Source organism: Ostrea edulis, chromosome 10 (assembly GCF_947568905.1).
Source record: "Ostrea edulis chromosome 10, xbOstEdul1.1, whole genome shotgun sequence".
NCBI classification, from domain to species: Eukaryota; Metazoa; Mollusca; class Bivalvia; order Ostreida; family Ostreidae; genus Ostrea; species Ostrea edulis.
In genome coordinates this window covers 37,730,019-37,744,467 of record NC_079173.1, presented here as the reverse complement: position 1 = coordinate 37,744,467, position 14,449 = coordinate 37,730,019, and positions in this window count along the sequence as shown.

Sequence of the window (14,449 nt, the reverse complement as noted above, 5' to 3'; positions counted from 1 at the left end):
GTTTCTTCTCGTCAAAAACAATAATCCATTAAAACATTATGCACTATATGAATGACAAACAGAAAAACTGCTACATGTATAACATATTGTAAACAGTGGCTTGATTTCCTGGATATTGTCAGGTAGTGTACAACCTAATTTCGGTAAAATGTTTACGCTTTGAGGCGCAAACTCCCCAGAACAGTCCTGAACTATCCGATATCTGACCTATTGGTGTTTATCCACAGTGAAAAAAAATCAAGAACATTGAAAATATCAGATGAATATCGTATCTAAAAATTCATCGATGTGTCAGATCGTTCGTCTCGGGAGCACAAGCACCTGAATTGTGGATAAGTTTATATGTACATACTTCTCCTACCAAATGAAAAAAAATATAGAACGAAAATTTATCTAAAATATGTGACTTCCCCGCCGATCACCTTCGTTAGTCGTTCTGCAAAGTCAATTTCTACTTTCTGCAAGCTTTTGAGATGACCACTTGTGAGATACTAACACAAGTAGTGCTAATATGATAAATATGGGCCTAGTCAAAACTATTATAAGTAAAACTAACTCTGAACACCTACTCAAGTTTATGTTGATCACATTGTAGACCGATCGCATCTTCTCGGCTTGCCAGAGAGGCCTGAGAATGTGCAACTGGTATGACTTTGCTTTGCTTCGTTCTGGAAATTTCCATAAGGCTGATTCAAGACTAAAATCACGGATTGAAGAAACGAACAGGCATATTTTATTTATTCAGCAATTATCAAAACATTTCTTCTGTAAGATCAAAATCAAGCATCGATAAACAACGAATCAACATCATATCGTCTTATCTTAAGTTGTCGTTTTAAAAAAAAATGGCTTGGATCCGCCACTATACTTTCACTTTCGCTATTTCTGGGTAGTTTATCGAAAACGAACATAGGTTTTTTAAAATCAATTTTACGATATTTACTAATCAAGTAAGATTCTATTATAGCTTACGGATTCATCTCACATATGAAACACAATCAAAGATGCATGCAGTAACTCTGGAGCAAGTGTTTCGGAGTTTACTGGCAATAATTGTTAATACATATATATACAGATGTGCGATTGTAGAGAAGATTTTGAAAATGTGCCAGCAGTCAGTTCTAAAGCCCGGGGGATGCAGGGGTCCTGAAACATACAATTTATGTATCACTTGTCCAAAAGATGCTTCATACCAAAATTGAAAAGAATTGGAATAATAGCTATCAAGAAGTTAAAAATATAAGATTGCTTAACGCGTGACGGATGACGATTGATTGAATATTGTTTTACGTCCCTCTCGAGAATATTTCACTCATATGGAGACTCAACTGCAACACGTCCCCTAAGTTTACTCTGTGGCCTAACGAATCTTCATTTCCTAGAGGCAAGCATTGCTGCAGTGGTTATTTCATTACTGTTTGATCTTTAATTATAAGGCTAATTACATTTCTTATTAAATTTCTTCACAGCTCTCATGACCATCCGTCAACCATTAAAATGTCCGCGATTTTGTTCATATGCAATCTACATTCACTGTTGATACGGAATACCTAACGCCGAGTTTGTCTGTGCGTTCATAGGTACATGTAGGTTTTGTATTCCGTTGACAATTCCCGTAGATTTAAACATTGTACTAGTACCTAGAGATACTACTCTATACACTAAATATATTGACACATGCATCTACACGCGCACAACTTTTTTTTTATACTCGTGTTTTCTGAATACTAAGTACATGTAATTTCCCATTTTTTGTTCCCGTCATTGCATCAGAAACAATGATATAATTCTGCTACATTGTAGCATGTGTAATTAGGATAACTGCTGCAAAAGTCGTAGATGAAAAGAAGAGAGAAACCGGGGTGTTAATTTGGATCCGCCCATGAATTCAAAGAATAGAAGAGTTCGGGGTTCACAATGCCATCAAGGGAGAAAACTTTCTTTGAAAGGTCCACATGTAATCAAACACTTTAAAGGAATGGTCAAAGATTTTGATTGTCTGCTTTAATTGACTGCTCAGTAGCACGCATCTTGCCACACATAAAAGGACAAGTTCTATTTCATTTTAATTACCAGCAGCAACAACCATTACAGCTTGATTAGGTACATGCATTCAAGATTAATTATAGTGTAAATCTGCCTTAGTACACGATATATAATTATTTCTTAAAATGATTTTTTTAAAGACATGTCTATTCACAACTTACATGGCAGAAATACAGCAAAAGGCACGCCATTTTGTTTACGTCTAACTCAAGCAGACACTTGAAATACTAGCTCCCGGTCTAACCTATACAACACAAGGATTCGCCACAGGCCCTTCATGTCTAATTTCTATACAACTTGTGTAACCAGATAGCCGTTATGTCGTCTCAGAAAAACAGAAGAAAATATCAGTCCCTGTTTCGCAAAAAAGAGGAAAAATTCCACGTTTAAATCTGCCTTTGTCAAGTTTTGACGTGAACCTTAAGGTTGGTTTGAAGGTCATTGCTATTAGGGTGGCATCTGAAAATAAATCCACATTTAGCGTCATGAATGCAGTAGTAATACTCGTCTTCTTGGCAGCATACTCACGGGTGTTCATAACACAAAATAAGTATGAATTTTTTTTTTACTAGTATCGGATTTAACCCCACTGTGATCAATATGTCAGATTTAGACAAAACAAAATTTCTATTATTAAATTTTCCAAGACAAACTGCAAAATTCCTGTTCTCCGCATACACCTACAGACAGTCTATCATATACCATAATAGCAAAAGTCATGCGAAATACATGTACCACTTTATTTATTATATAATGGGGGGGGGGGGTCTGTTAAAAGTGACAAATAGACCCAATGGGCCGGGTGTTTAAATTCCTATTATTCTGTATAATGTATATTTCAATTCTGTAATGTATAAAACACATATCACTATAAAAAAAATCATTTACTTACTTACTTACATACGTACATCAAGCTTGGACAGAATGAACAATAATGCAGGCGTCATGACCGAGATAGCTTTTTTTTTTCAATAAACGTTTGACATCAAAAGAAACATATTGACAAACTGGTTCAAGAGTGTGTTACTACGTGTGTGTGTGAATAAATATTTTAACATAGACTGTATACTTAAAAATACAAGGGATTCTGCATCACTACATGTACATTCAAAATATCTGTGGCGGATGTAGAGGGAGCAGGGACACCCTTTTCGTGACCAAAAAATAAAACCAAATAATACAACAGCATTCTTGGGCTTTTAATTATCATGGCATTAAACATATTTAGAGAACTGAGAGAGAAAATTTTCTATGAGCTGAGTAATTTAAAAATATTCATCCTGGAAATAAACACAGAAAGAAATATTCATGGTGGTAGAAGCAGTGGCGGATTTAAATGGGGCGGGGGACCCGGGCCCCCATTTTAGCGACTAAAATAAAAACAAAAATTAGTAAAGTATAATTTGATATACAAACAGATAAACAAACCAGTTATTGATTTTATTATGTATCAAGTAAAGCTGTTAAGCCGAAAAACCCTACACCCCAGACCCCCAACCTATTGCCCCTACCCCTTTAACAAATATTGGATCCACCACTGAGTATATTTATCTATGTTTTGAGAACTTTGGGCGTTTTCATTACGGAATTCAGGCCCAGGTTTAGTTGTATACTTATTGTAAAATCTTAATTGAAAATTATGAAGAAATATATAAAATATTTAATACTAGCCGACAAAACATCGGTATCAATATAGAGATAAGGATTTTATGGTAAATTTGATCACGTACCAACCCGTATTTATATCCCGATAGATAATGTAAAATACCTTATTACTTATATTTACATTTTTGATCGATAGCCATTGTTGAATTATGTTAACAACACGAATCCATACATTTCACATTGTTGACCTGCACAACGCAGTCGCTTCGTTCAAAATGACGAAAACACACAACAAAGTTCCATCAAATGAAGAACTGTTTTAATCATTTAAAGACGCTGAAAAGCAAGTACACTGTATCATCAAAAACGTATACATTAACTCAGGAATACATAACTGAAAACAGCTTCCTTATGTCTGAATGGGTAACTTTGGAAAACTGGTTTAAAACGTACTGCGAAAGGGGGCGTGGAACGTTACAGTTTTCCTGCGCCTCTTCACTTTTGAAAGTTGTTGAAGACCTACTTTGAATATTCTGTGGATATTACAGAGTTAACAAAAGACTGAGGTGGAGGAACATGAAGAACAGGGCGGCAGTCGTCAGGTGTAGGTAAATCATGACAGAGGACGCGGATGAATCTCCTGACAGAACTGACATCGTAGAGGATGTGGAAGTGCACGAAGGTAAGGGACGGTTTGGATTTGGATTTGTAGGCTAATTGTTGACAAACATGAGCTCACTGAACGCTTCTTATGACTCGATAACTTTCTGTTATAGGTTTACAACGACGCTCTCCTTTGATGCCCCAAAATAAACTTCGGAAACCGGCATCATTCATCAATTAATGGCTGTGGTGCGCAGGCAGTGCGGTGCGTAAGTCTTAATGCACTTCTGAGGTGCCATAAAGGCAATATCTAGTGATGCAAAAATGTCATCGTCTAGCAGAAGGTACATTCCGCATCACCCATATCAAAGTTGCCAAATTCAGCCTTTCTTTACATAAGGATGACCAGGGGTCAGGGTAGCAGACGACATTGATCATTGTTTTACAGAATGTGTTTATCTTTGATGAAAGTCCACTGCTTGGATACAAGTAAAATCATAAATACATTTTGTGATGTTGATTTCGTCTATTGATAGACTTCTAGAATAAGCAGAGGCGATGCATGGCTTGATGTGTATTGCCTTAGTACAAGTAGTACTGATGTTGTATAGTAGCTTTCCCCCCATAGTACACCACCACCACCCACCACCCGGAAAATGGCTATATATAGTAGATCTTCACCCCATAGCAGGGTTACCCCCTCACGTTTTTTATCTTGATTTTAGAAAACAGATTATGGAAAGTCAGTCGGGCTTTGTACAACAAATGATCTGAGTATCGAAAAGTGTATGTTGCCGATAGTTTGAATGTAGATACATGAACATGTATTTTCATAGAGACAAATTTAAGAGATATGCTTTACGGTATTACTGAGAAAGTATAAAACATACGAAACTATAAAAAAAAAAAATTAATTCATCCCATAGTACACATGTATAAGCACCCCCCCCCCCTTAAATACATGCATACATACATACATACATATATATATACATACACCACACACACACATACTTACTTACATACATGCATACATACACAGAGAGAGAGAGAGAGAGAGAGAGAGAGAGAGAGAGAGAGAGAGAGAGAGAGAGTTGGACATACTCAAGAGTAGGATATCTGTATTTTCGAGTACAATTTAGAGAGTACATGTACAATATTAATTTACTTTGTTGGTATTTCTAATGTTATATCCATATTTGAATACATCTGATGAAAAGCGCATAAATTTATTAGAATTTTTATCATGAATGAACAAATTTTACGGGCCTCCAAGAGGCGGTTGGTATGGATACGCAAGTTGTAATTAGCTGTGCGTTTCTACTGCGCTATTTTAACACATCGTTTGTAAAGTAGAAGTGTTTCTTAGCAAAGAATTTGTTCATATATTAAGAAAAACTTATAAGTAAGAACAAAAATAAAGAAAGAAAACGTTTCCTGATAATCATGGTAACGCAAAATCTGAACTGCAAAACAAAAGGCAAATTTAAAAAGAAAAATTGTATGTACCATCATTTTACGTACCTTTTATATTTTCATGAGGATTCATTTTTAATGTTTTGAAATAATGAATGTACAATGCATTATCATTATTGTCTAAAACATGTTAACTTCGAATTTTTAGATGAAACAAATGGTTTGAGATCTTTCTTTTAACACTTGGGTCAATTTGGTTGTTAGTTATTGGTTTTTTGTTGTTTTTTTGTTGTTGTTGTTGTTTTTGTGTGTAATATGTTGATCACCAGGGCACCTGCAAAACCGCGAAATTAAATCGAAACGAGCCTAAGCCTAAGTATACTTATAGCCCTAAAGTAAGTCAAGCATGGACCAATCCAGCTGAAATGCAAACTCACTCACTCTTACAATTCTTGAGGGAAAAACTCTGGCCAAATTTCGAAGTTGTACATGCATCCGTTACTGAAAACATGGCCCCGGACGGACAGCGCCATAACATAATGACGGGCGTATAATAAGAGAAAACAGTTGAAAATGTAAATATAATATAGCATATATCCCAGGATTCCTTTTAAGCAGGATTTACTGTAAACTGATTAACCAAAATGGCTTGACAAAAAGTAATGATGAATTTTATTCTATATATCTGATTTTTTTTTTCTGTCTTACGCCTTTCATCCTCACTTTCCTGTCTCAGCGAAAAGACTTGGCTCGGAAGCGAAACATCATTTCATGCAATCAAGATTTTTATGTTACAATATACAAGACATATATATACATACATATATGCATTAATCACAATGCCAGAGTCATTAATGGTTATCAGGTACGCATTGTTGCGTTGGATTATGAGTTCATTCACAGACGATTGTCTGGTAGACAGTAATTAGCCTCTTCATTAGCCGGCACAATTCCTTGTGAAGAACAACACCTCCATCTAAAGATTCTGATTCTGTGAACAATGGCGTGAATTTGTCTTCTACAAATAATCAATCCCTACATGTATGTCTTAAGCCCTTCGAAGGAATAGCACATCGTCTCTGATTTTTTCAAACGAGTGAACACCTTAGAATAGATGTAATGATAAAATCAAAAATTATTCCTCTCCAGGGTCACTTGGCAAAAGTCTCAGACAAACATAATTAAAACATTTCTCTAATTGGCAATTTTGTAATGAAAAAAATTTGAGGCCCATCACTGGCACAAAGGGTTGCGGGTTGTGATCATTCGGTGTGTCATGACGTAGCTGCAATAATGTAGCCTTCTCCGATTTTTGTTGGGGGAGGGGAGGGGGGAGGGCTACAACAGTGATTCACTCCTGCAACACTTTCGATCATTGTTATAGTAAACATTAATAACTTTCTTTGCGCAAATAAAATGATATTCTACGTTTCTTAGTCAATATCTAAATTTACAACCTGCAACTTACGATTTGTTCGCCATGTTTGCATATGCCCCAGTAATGTAGTGTTTACATGAATGGACGAGTACGGAGGATAATGCGATTTCGTCGGTGTTGAAAAGTTTTAAATTTCAAAAGACGAACAGCAGAGTGTAAATTTTTATGGCTTTCCTTTCTTTGTCGGAGTGGCTTGAGTAACTACATTTTCGCGTTGATTGTCAATGTTTAGGTTTTCCAGTAAATCCACCTACGAGATCTCGCGATAACAAGCCTCACAGAGCAGACGAAGAATTTCGCATGTTGCACGTGATATTTAATGAACATCACCTTTATTAGGCATGCCCAAGAACAAAGTTGGTACTCTTTTTTGGTGTAAACTACATTGGAGACAAATTCACGGAGCTTATTACAAAATATTCATAAAAATAGTTTGCACCATTATGAAGATCATACGGAATTGTAACCTTCTCCCGAAAACGTAAGAATAAAAAAAAATCGGAGAGGGTTACATTATTGCAGCTAGTCATGACCCTATATCATGGTCAATCTCATAACCTTGTACTGGAGGGACCTAGATATTAGAACCTTCTACTGTGACACAGCGATACATCATGACCCTGGGTCAGCATCATTTATTGTTTGAGTTAATTCCAAATTATATTTTATATTAATGTAATGGTACATTTTTTGCAATATCCGGTCTTAATCAATTTGCGGCAAATTGCTTATAATTTTTTTCTTGCAACTGATTGAACTTGTTTCCTCCTTACTTTCCAAGTCTTTCAACCTTATCTCAAAATTTAATTGGGTATTTGTGTTTTCGCTCCCCAGAGTTTTACATCAGCTAAAAAACCATACCATGGATTATTAGAGACAATCGCTACATATACATCGGCTGTATAACGTAACTATGGTAACCTTCAAGGTATATAGTCCGTCCTCTTATTTGTGTTATAAAAATGTGTGACACCTCACCAATCTGCGAATAAGTCATGTTTGCTTTGCAATCACAATTGTTTGTGAATCCATTATGATTTTACACCTTTTTAGCTCACTTGAGCCAATGGTTTGGTGAGTGTGTTGCATAACCATTGGGATGACGTATGTACACGTTTAGCGGTTTTGGAATGTGGACTACATTTTAAAGAAATTGAAGCCAATTTTTTTAATGAAATGATCAATTCAATTCTTTATTGTCCTTTATACAACTCATCTAATACATGTATATGTATATACACAATATATCTAATAGTATAAGATAAACAACAGATGAGTGGATAGGAGGAGAAGAAATTACAAATATAAAATGATATAGAAGTGTACATGTAATCCTATTATGATATGCACATGTTATTAGAAAAATACTATAATTACATTATTGACTTACAATGCTAAACTACGTATTTTCACAGCGTGTACTAAGAATTTTTCCAAGTTATTGAGTTTTTGAGTATTGTCTACACTAAGGAGCTTAACTAATTAAAAGACACTTGGGTTTTGTGTAATAAAAACCCTTAATATATTTCTTTCTCAAATCGTTGTAAAATGGACATTTCAGGATAAAATGAAACTCATCTTCTATATCATTATAATCACATAATTTACAAAGCCTCGCAGTCCTTAAAACATCAAAACAATCCTTTATCCACCGACTTCAACACTTACCAACAATAAAGATATAGACTCAGACAGAGAGGATAAAAAGTGAAGAAATGAACAGCGACTAATCGATTGGAGATTGGTTCAGTGCCCCTACCTCCACTGAAAGTTGTACCCCCGAGTGACACGCGCTGATATTGCAGTTTTCGCCGTTTATTTGACGTGAAAATTCGGAAATGATGAAAGTATCTGCAGCAGCGTTATGTACAGAAACCATGTATATTAGTTAAATTACATGGAATGGTAGAATAATTGCCAATTTTATCAAATATCGATCAATTTACATCCCTACGTGTGGTTGCCGAATATTGTTGAAGTGTTCACTTATTTCTAGCACGAACTGCGAGGTGGGAAACGAGTAAGAGTAAGCGGTGACATCACATGTTAATATACACCTAGCAAAGCTAACTATGTCAGCTAGAAAAACACTCCTTAATGTCACGATTCCGCGCTCCCAAATGTGGGGTTATACATGGTGAATGTGGGGTTATACACGGTGAATATGGGGTTATACACGGTGAATGTGGGGTTATACACGGTGAATGTGGGGTTATACACGGTGAATGTGGGGTTATACACGGTGAATGTGGAGTTATACACGGTGAATGTGGAGTTATACACGGTGAATGTGGGGTTATACACGGTGAATGGGGGTTATACACGGTGAATGGTTTTTGGAACGCCTTTTTTATTCATATCATGAAGTCAGCCGTTTTGGATAAAGTGATTGGATCATTTACAGCATCGAGGGGTCTTCGTGCCGACATTGGTTTTCAGTGATTCACGACTGCTCACGTTCTACTAAAGGCGAGCGCTCGGCGATAGACAGTCAATGAGTACAGTACCTATTTCAGCGTGCCAGGAATCCTTGAATCACTGGGGCTGGAGAGAGTGGAACTTCGGAGGAGGAAGCCCAGACTCCTGATGATGTATTAGATCTTACACGGACATGTCGCATTCATACCTGAAGACCTTGGACTACAACAAGTTGATGCCAGAACCAGGGTAAACCATTCTCTCAATCTGAAACAACAGAGGTGCAACACAACTGAAAGACTCCACTCATTTATCTCTAGAACCATCACCGAGTGGAATACATTACCTGTCTCAGTAGCAGAGGCTGACGCTATCAACATCTGAAAGAATCAGCTCGCGCAGCTAGACATTCTTGACTAGCAGCACCGTCTTATTCGCGTATTACTCCCAAGGAGGTCTGCCAATTAGCCAAAAGAACTAGAATTAGAATGTCCTTTGTACTACACCTGATTGCTGCAAATCTACACGTAATACCTTTTGCCCAAAAAGTGATTTCTCTACCATTGGGCCACAAAAAGACATTACATATGTGGGAACACTCATGACAAATAATCTGACCTCTTTTATGAGCGGAATATGATTATAGTTTTAAGTACAATCAAATTTTATAGTCATTTCTGTTTATGACAATTACATGTATATTTCTATGGGTAATCTGAATTTTAATATACTTGATGTGATAAGAGTGCTTTGCTATATAACATCTCTGATATTTACATGAATGTTGTCAGAAAAGGCCTCTTACGTTTTACTTATATAGACAAACCTACACTTTGAGATGTTATTTTAGCAGGTGAAAACAACAAAGGTGATAAAAGTTTGTAATTTTGATACGGGAATTGGTGATGTTCATAATCATATTTCTGTCCGAGCAGAATTCGAGTTGCCTACACTTCGATCTTGGAAAAAATTATTAGGAGTTTTAAAAAGTTTGATGCAGCTGTATCTTTTGAAAATAAGATTTCAAACAAGTGCTGATGAAAATTTCTCTTTCGAAAACTCTAGTAAGAGTAATAGAAAATGCACATGCACCAGCGAAATTCGACCGGAAGTACATATGTCGTATAATTAGTCATTCTAGTAGATGGACGCTTTTTTTCCGGATGTTGTTCAAACGCGGAACAGAAACGGAACAGGTATATCATGAGCAAGTCAGCAAAATGTAAAATCAAAATGTCTATCGTGAACCGGGGAAACAGGAATCACGGGGAGAACGGAAATCTCCCTGTTCATACACTTCATCTAATTAATGCATACATGTATTTCAAAACCATTAAAACTTATAATGAAAAATATTAAGTATTTAACCGCTTGTAGACAATACTGCCTTCCCCTTTTCCGGGCTTTGTCATTCTCTGATACCCCACCACCACCACCGATTATGACAGTATGTTGTTTCACAAATAAAAAATGAAATGAATATACTGAAAAAGTCTTGAATTATAATTTAACTCCTTTCTTTAGTGGACCTTTTTCCACAAAAAATATTTACTCCCTGATTTTAAAATTTAAAAATTTGAAAATCTAAAGTTTTGAAATTCCAGTGATCGACAATGAAGAGTTTATAATTGATAGATCTACAAAAGATTTTTATCCGTAAATATACAAGTATCAAATAAATGTGTGACTCTCATTCTCACAAATGCTATTAAATTCTTAGTGAGACAATGTTGCTGGAGCGGTCTTTCAGTAAAAACTTAATAAGTTAAAATTTAACGGAAGAAGTATCTTTGTGTTAAAAAGTGATCTGGAGCTCTGGTCGTAAATAACCAAAATTACAGAGCAAGAAAGACAACTCTGTGATAGTTCTCCAACAATTTCGGAATGCAATCGAGCAACACAACTGACGCAAGGATTTACAAATAGCAGGCTTTTTTTTCACACACAGTGCAATGGATCTCTAGCTTACCATTGTCTACAGGTAGAAGTTTTCATTTTTAATAGTATCAAAGACGATTTCAAGGAATCCGATGCTGTGCGTTACATCTCCTACGTGGACCACTGTAATTAAATCTCAGTAAAGTCAGAAATATTATCTTTTATATAACTGAATCTTGTTGTAAACACATACATGTAAACTATGTTTCCTATTATTATTTTCCGTGACATTCTGTGTGACCTTGACTTTTTTCTAGATATTGCATTGTATGTTTCTGATTAATTCATAAAGAACTTTTAAATTGTTCATCTAATGTTGTAAATACCCTTACCAAAATATCCCTATGACACACAGTTGCTGCAAATTTACAGCATATCTGCGGCAAGTTTGCTGGAACTACTTACGGAGCATGTGCCTGAAGTGTATTTTTCGCATGTAAAGTTTTGTTTTCTCTGGCACGCAAGTTGCTGCACTAGTTTGCCGCAACTTTGTGGCACATACTTCTGGCACACAGTGTACCGCAAGTTTATGACACACACTTGCTGCACATTTCCGGCACACAGTTTGTCATAACTTTGCGACACACACTTGCTGTACACTTCCGGCACGTCACATACTTGTTGTACACTTCTGGCACGCACACACTTGCTGAACACTTCTGGTACACAGTTTACCATAACTTTGCGACATACATTTGCTGTTACATCTGACAAGGTCTGCCGGAAATTAAAGGATTCTACATAAACTGTAATTATAGAAACACAATATCAACTCAATTGATATAATTTCAAGAACAACAGCATACAGTGTAGCAAGTAATCTTTAACATATCTAAAAGAATTTTGTAAAATACAAAATATAATAAATAATTGAAGAAAAAATTACAAAATTCATGCAAATATTTAAACTAGAATTCGAAGATTGAAAGGTGACAATAACGAACATTGGTCAATCTCATAATTCCTATATGGAATACAAAATAGAGTTGGGCAAACACGTACCCCTGGATATACCAGAGGTATGAGACTGATCACTGTTCGCTATCTTTGCCTTTCATTTCTTTTTATGTCGCATTGTTTGGTGTGGGTGTTTTTGTTCATAAAACCTCGATAGTTTAGTCGTATTGATTGCTTGAATGTTTAACGTCCTTCTCGAGAATGTTTCACTCATATGGAGTCGTCACCACTGCCGGTGAAGGGCTGCAAAATTTAGGCATATGCTCGGTGCTTATGGCCATTGAGCAGGGAGGCATCTTTATCGTGCCACACCTGCTGTGACACGGGACCTCGGTTTTTGAGGTCTCATCCGAAGGACCGCCCCAATTAGTCGCCTCTTACGACAAGCAAGGGGGTACTGAGGACCTATTTTAACCCGGATCCCTACGGGAAAGTTTAGTCGTAATAATGCTGTTGTTTGATAGAGTGCCAATACTCTCGACACCATATGGGGGTTACATAACCCTAATCTAGCTTTCCCCAGACTCTTGCTCTCAGGACTTTGCACGAGTGAGAGTCTGGTACGATTACAAACTTTCGCTCGTGCAAAGTCTCGAGAGCGAGAGTCTGGGAAAAGTGAGACTAAGAATAATCACATATGACGTCATCTTGTAGTCTTTGATAACAGTACCTTTGATTTATATTTACAATTTCCTGGTTTGAAATATATAAAAATCATAACTACTGAACAGGAATTTAGTTGCAGATAAATAGAAATTTCTCAATATTGGAAATAAAATTCGGAAATTTTATTATAAAATTATTTCCCTTTGTAGGAAGGTACATATATGTAAGGAAGAATAATCGAAGAAAAAATGTGACAACATTGAACATGAGTAATGAAAGTGATGGGGGATAATAATATTGGTGAAAATTGCGAGGAAAGAGGGAGCTTTTTACTTCAGAGTTGCAAGGTTATTTCAGCCCATTTTAGATTTTTTTTAAATGTGCATCAGAATTGGAAGGGATGACATTAATTTTATCCAAAGCTGAGAGATATATGCCTCTAGCGGACAACAAATGTTCCCAAATGCACTAGTTGGTTCTGGTAAGAAGGATATATGCAGTTACATAAAATTTATCTAACTGCATATATTGAAATAATGTATACTCAAGAAAAAATCATCATATACATGAAAATTTAATTTCTTTAGTTTTGCACATTATTCATAGCTCTGCAAATTAACTGATTCTTACTATTTTTGAAAAGAGAAAATATGCATGCCTTTTTCCATAATTACTTGTACATGTGATTGTTAAAATTCTACTCCAATTTGATTTTTTTAAGATCTCAGTTAGCTCGATACACTGCTATCGTGAATAGTGATGCAATTTTCTTGATTCTAATACAATACATGTATATAGAAAATCTAGTCACTGTGAATTATAGGTGTTCAGAGTTCGACACTGGTTAGAATGTGGACTCGCCATTCGGGCATAGGTACTGATCTCAGGTTGCTCGATAGAATGTGGACTCGCCGTTCGGGCAATATAGGCACAGGCCTCAGGTTGCCCAAATTGGTTTTAGGTTACCCGAACAAAAAAGGACTTTAGGTGTATTATTTTAAAACTTGTTGCATTTCTATTTCAAACAATATACCATTAACTTTCTCCCCCCACACATCATTTTCACTCTCATCCATTTCTTCATCATCTGAAACATGGTCACTACCACTACAGTCTATTCACTCGGCTCTACCTAACATTCATGTATGTCCTTCTCAAATTCATTCACGCAAGATTTCAAACGGACATGTTATGTATAATGTCCGTCATTTGAATTTCCTTCCCTCTCCATAGTCTACTTTATGTATGTTTGTTCTTCTTGTACGCCTAAAATTGGGGAAATCCCCCACTGTTCTCATTCTCACAACTTTTACTTGGTTTCAGCCAGAATTTCAACTGTTGTTTAAGTCCTTTGTCTTTTCATTGAGTCTGAAAACAGTAGCTTATATATTTCATTATACAACTGCAAGTCTGAACGATGTT